The sequence below is a fragment of the Canis lupus genome, chromosome 6 (assembly GCF_048164855.1).
Source record: "Canis lupus baileyi chromosome 6, mCanLup2.hap1, whole genome shotgun sequence".
Classification (NCBI taxonomy): Eukaryota; Metazoa; Chordata; class Mammalia; order Carnivora; family Canidae; genus Canis; species Canis lupus.
The window spans coordinates 27,123,610-27,129,634 of record NC_132843.1 but is presented as its reverse complement, the minus strand read 5'-3'; the positions used below and the strand labels follow the sequence as shown (position 1 = coordinate 27,129,634).

The window sequence follows — 6,025 nt, the reverse complement described above, 5'->3', positions numbered from 1 at the left end:
GGGCTGTCCACCCTGGCTGAAAAGACCAAAAAAGGCTCATAGTTACTCAGAGCTGGGCCCGTTGCTCTCAGTGGTATGCTGGTTCACAGTTAGCAACTGCCTCTTTGAAAAAAAGGGGTACTGGGTTGTAAATGTTCCCACTGGGACCAATTTTAAGCCACCAGCATAACCTTACTGAACTATTATATAGTCCTTCTATCATGGATGTGAATGAGCTCGGGGGCAGAGGGAGGAATAAAATAATAATGAAGTAATGCGTTTGGAGTATATTTTACCTTTATTTTTAAATATATTTTGTTTACTTATAAGTTGACATCATTTAATTCTTAATAATGATTGTTGAGAAACTGGCAGTTGAGAAACTGGCTTGCAAATTTCCTAAACACGTAATCATCAGCTCTTGAGAGGCGGTATGAGCCAGACCAGCACTCCCCTGGCTGATGCCCAGGGAGGTCTGGCTCTCAGCGTGCGGAGCCCTTCCTGGCAGGGCTCTCCTGCAGGAGGCTGCAGCTTGCCAAGGTCGGAGGTGGGAGCCACGGCTGGCTGAATTCTAGGAAGAGCTCAGGCCTGGGACAGCTGGGCCCACCGACAAGATGAGCACCTTTTCTGTAACGCAGGTCCAGGAGCTGTCTGATTTTTAACCAAAAAGAACAAAAAAACACATTTAAAACTTGCGTTTTTGCAAGTGTCATTTGAGCTGGAACGGCTACGATAAGACAATGTATCAGTGTTAAAATTAAAGTGAAAATTAAGTACACGCCACCCTATTAGTCAGCACTTTAAGGCTGTATTATTGTGAAGTTCAGAAAAAGAGTTAAAGAATCTATTTAAATGCAAATGTGCCATAAAACCGACTAACAGCAATGCTTCTCCAAAATGCTCTCAGCCCTTCTTTCAACAGACTCTGCTCATAATAGCCTTGGTTTTTTTTTCAGCGTGGGGAATAATATCTCTGAGCAATCCTGTGTTGGTTGAGTGCAGCTGTGTGATTCCCTGGGGTGGGGGAGGTATGGAGGTGGGGACCTGGGCTCCAACGAGGCGGGGGGGATCCACTCTTGGGCCCCTGTGCCCTCCAGGGACTGGCGTGCAGCGCAGCCCAGCCTGGCCTCCCTCAGGCAGGGCTTAGGCTGAGAAGGTTCTTCTGCCTGGAGTTGCCTCCCTGGCCCTGCTGCTTACCGTGCTCCAGAGCAGCGGACGCTGACTGTGCTCTCAGACCAGGGCACAGCGTGGGGCCCTGACTCCAGGACTGAATGAGGCCTCATTAAAGGGGGCAAGCATAGCACCTGACTCAGAGGAAGTGAACTGCACGTGTTGACCACTATGCCTTCTACCCCATGTAAGAGGGACACAGGAAGGTGACAGACCCTCACTGAGCCCCTGCACTGTGCTCACTGCCAACCTCATCCTCCCTGTGGCCCTGTGGAAAAGGCCTTATTGCCTTGACTTGACAGAGGCTGGGAAGAGGGGGCACAAGCAATGGGTGGTCGTTGGCGCTCAGCTCCTGCTGGAGGACTGGCCTCAGCCCCTGCCCCGCATGTGGAGGGGACAAGGCATCAGGCAGTTAGGGCAGAGGTTGGTGATGAGCCTGGCCTCATGCTGGGTGAAGGGTACGCTTCTCAGAGGCAGCAGGGCCTCCATCCCCATCAAGGCCTGGGTCCACTCTGGAGACTGCCAGGAAACCCAATGCGTATCCAAAGGCCCATGAATACCCTTAGCCCTATCCCCTCAATGAAGAGGAGACTGTGCACTTGAAAGCCGAACTCACAACACAGTGTAAGAGCTTATTCAAGGTAGACTCTGTCAGGGAGCCGGCAAAGCCCACCTGGCACAGCTCACCTCATCTCTGTCACTGAACTTGGGCACCTCAAGGTAGAACCATGGTCCTGACACCAGGACAGGGCCCAGCCCTTGTGTGCAAGCAATGAAATGTGTTGAGTGTTTGGAAACTGCTTTACAGGTATGTAATATACACGGGGGCAGAATGTTTAGATATTATAATTTTAATATAAAATTAGCATTTATGTAGCTTTTTTTTTTTTTTTTACTTTGGTTTATTAGGAGTCAGTCACAATTTGGTTTGAAGGATCCTCTGCTAAGGTAGGTTCTCTCCATATCTTTCCCTCACACTCAAAGGACCCCCTCCCCACAGGACTCATCTTGGGAAGATGGAATGCAGAGCTGTGAAAACCTGCACTTCTGTTCTTTTTCTGTTTGGGGACACCATGGGGGCGGGCACAGTTTGGGTCTGGGATTGCTTTCTGCCTGGGAGAAGATGCTAGAGCCAGGGCCAATGAGGGGGCTGAAAGTGGTGTTCAGGGCTTAGAGTAAATTGGTTCAGGCACGGCAGCCTTGCCTGTAGTTCAGTCCTTGGAAATCCAGCCAGGCAGAGATGGCCTGCGGAGGATTGACTGCAGAGGAGGAGAACCTCCACCTGTGGTAGCAGGAGGGGAATAGCACCTAACAAGGAAGCATGAGACAAGCTGTCACCTATGGAGAGCTCACTACATACCAGACATATGCACTATTCTATGTGATCTTCCCTCCAACTATCTGTTTGCAGACAATGTAATCTTGAATACACAAAACCTTTTTTTTTTAAGATTTTATTTATTTATTTATGAGAGACACAGAGAGAGGCAGAGATGTAAGCAGAGGGAGAAGCAGACTCCCTGTGGATAGCCTGATGTGGGACTCGATCCCAGGACCCTGGGATCATGCCCTGAGCCAAAGGCAGATGCTCAGCCACTGAGCCACCCAGGGGCCCCTGAATAGACAAAATCTTCAGGAATGCACTAAAAACTAAAACTGATTAATGAAGTCAGCTACAGAATACAAGATCAATACATCAAAAAAATATAAACTGTACATACAAGATACAAAACAAAAATTGTTCTTGTATATACTTGCAGTGAATAATTCAAAAGTGAAATTAAGAAAATAATTACATTTATAATAGCATTGAAAAAATTAAAAAGGAATAAATTTAACTTCTGAAGTACAGGCCTCAAACACTGAAAAGTGAAAGACAATATTGAAAGAAATTAAAGAAAACCTAAATAAATGAAGAAGTCTTAATATTTTTTTAAAGATTTTATTTACTTATTTATTTGAGAGAGAGAGCACAAGGAGGGAGAGGGAGAGGGGGAGAGAATCTGAAGCAGACTCCCAGCTGAGCACAGAGCAGGATGCAGGGCTCAATCTCATGACCATGAGATCATGACCTGAGCCCAAATCAAATAAGATGCTTAATTTACTGAGCCACCCAGGCATCCCAAAGACTTAATATAAGATGGCAATTCTCCCTAACTAACCTACAGATTCAGCATAATCTCTATATAATCCCAAGTGCCTTTTTGGTTGAAATTGATGAACTGATCTTGAAATTCATATGAAAATGCAAAGAAGGGCAGCCCAGGTGGCTCAGCGGTTTAGCACTGCCTTCCACCCAGGGCCTGATCCTGGAGATCGGATGGAGTCCCACGTTGGGCTCCCTGCATGGAGCCTGCTTTGCCCTCTGCCTGTGTCTCTGTCTCTGTCTCTTTGTCTCTCTGTCTCTCTCTTTCTCTCTGCCTCTCATGAATAAACAAATAAAATCTTTAAAAAAAGAAAAGAAAAGAAAAGAAAAGAAAAGAGAAGAAAGAAAAGAAAATGCAAAGAACCCTCAATAGCCAAAACAGAGAAGAACAAAGTGGGGGACTTGCACATGTCAAATTGACAAGGTGGGGTACCGGCTCTGCCTTTGGCTCAGGTCATGATCCCAGGGTCCTAGGATCCTGCCCTGCCTCAGGCTCCCTGCCCAGCCAGAAAGCTGCTTCTCTCTCTCCCACTCCCCCTGCTTATGCGCTCTCTCTTTTTCTGTCAAATAAATTTTTAAAATCTTAAAAAAAAAATTGACTACAAGGCTACAGTATCAAGAAAGCGTGGTATTCATATAAGAACAGACATACAGGGATCCCTGGGTGGCGCAGCGGTTTGGCGCCTGCCTTTGGCCCAGGGCGCGATCCTGGAGACCCGGGATCGAATCCCACGTCGGGCTCCCGATGCATGGAGCCTGCTTCTCCCTCTGCCTATGTCTCTGCCTCTCTCTCTCTCTCTCTCTCTGTGACTATCATAAATAAATTTAAAAAAAAAAAAAGAACAGACATACAAACCAATGAAATGGAATTGAAAGTCCAAAAATAAACTCTGATTCATATTTATAGATTTTCAACAAGGATGTGAAGACAATTTAATGGGGAAAGAATAGTCTTTCTAGCAACTGAATATTCATGTACAAAAGGTCCCTACCTCAAAGTGTACATATGTCAAAATTAATTCGAATGGATCCTAGACCAAAATGTTAGAGCCCAAACAATAAAACTCTTAGAAATCTCTCTTCCTGCCTGGCTGCTTGAAGCTTGGCCATCATTATCAATGACACAGTAACTATCCAGACCAGGAAGTTCTTGACCAACAGACTACTTCAGCAGAAGCCGATGGTCATTAATGTTCTTCACCCCAAAAAGGTAACAGTACCTAAGACAGATTTTGGGGGAAAACTAGTCAAAATGTACAAGACCACACCAGATGTCATCTTTGTATTTGGATTCAGGATCCATTTTGGGGGTGGCAAGACAACTGGCTTTGGCATGATTTATTATTCCTTGGATGATGTAAAGAAAAATGAACCCAAAGATAGACTTGCAAGACATGGCCTGTATGAAAAGAAAAAGACCTCAAGAAAACAGTGAAAGGAATGCAAGAACAGAATGAAGAAAGTCAGGAGGACTGAAAATGCTAGTGTTGGTGCTGGAAATGGGACAACAAAAAGAATAAATATTCTGCAGTGACTCTATCTGTGGTGACTACAGATTTTTCATGAAAGGGTTAAAAAGCTAAGAACTTTTGGGGCACCACTGGTGGCTCAGTCAGTTAAGCAGCCAATTCTTGGTTTCATCTCAGGTCATGATTCAGGGTCTTGAGATCAAGCCCTATGTCAGGCTTAGTGTTCAGCAGAGTCTGCTTGTCACTCTCCCTCTCCCTCTACTCCCCCCTCCCTCTCCCCATGTTTGTGCTCTCTTTTTCTCTAAAATAAATAAATAAAATCTTAACAAACAAACAAACAAAAACTAAGAACTTTTATGTGGAGAAAAAACCTCTTAGAAAAAATATAAATACTTATGACCTTGGATTAGAACAAACATTCTTAGATAGGACACCAAAAGCACAAGCAACAAAAGAAAAAAAGATAAACCATCAAAATTAAAAAGTTTTGTAAGGCTACCACCAAGAAAGTAAAAAGATAACTTACAGAAGAGAAAATATCTACAAATCATACATCGGATAAGCAACTTATACCTAGAATATATAAGGAACACTTAGAATCAATAATAAAAAACAACCTAATTTCAAAATAGTCAAAGGATCTGAAATAGACACTTCTCCAAAGAAGATTACAGATGGCCAATAAACAGATGAAAAGAGGCTTTAACATCATTAGTCATCAAGGAACTGCACATTTAAATCACAATGAGGTGCTACTTCACATTCACTAGGATGACTAGGATTTTTAAAAAGACAGAACATAATAAGTGTTGTAAGGAACCGCTCATATACTGTTGGTGGGAACCTAAATGGTACAGACTTTGGAAAAGTCTGGAAGTTCCTCAAAAAGATAAACATACAGTTACCATACAACTGGGAAATTTCACTCCTAATAAACCCAAGAGAAATGAAAATCTATGTCCACATAAAAACTTAAGTACAAATGTTTGTAGATATATTGTTCATAACCGCCAAAAAGTGGAAATAACCCAAACATCTATCATTTAAGCAATCAAATGTGGTATATCCAGACAATGGAATATTATTTGAAAAAAAACAGAAGGACTCACACATGCTGCAACATGATTGAACCTTGAATATATTGTGATAAGAGAAAGAAACCAGTTACAAAGACTGCATGTTGTATGATTCCATTCATATGAAATGTCCAGAGTAGGCAATTCTATAGAGAGAGAAAGTAAATTAATGGTGCCCTAGGGCT

General features: G+C 43.4%; 1 pseudogene; it reads left to right on the top strand.

Moving 5' to 3' along the window:
- Positions 1 to 412: 412 nt before the first annotated feature.
- On the top strand, positions 413 to 4,829 carry LOC140636044 (small ribosomal subunit protein eS24 pseudogene; annotated as a pseudogene).
- The last annotated feature ends 1,196 nt before the right edge of the window (positions 4,830 to 6,025 follow it).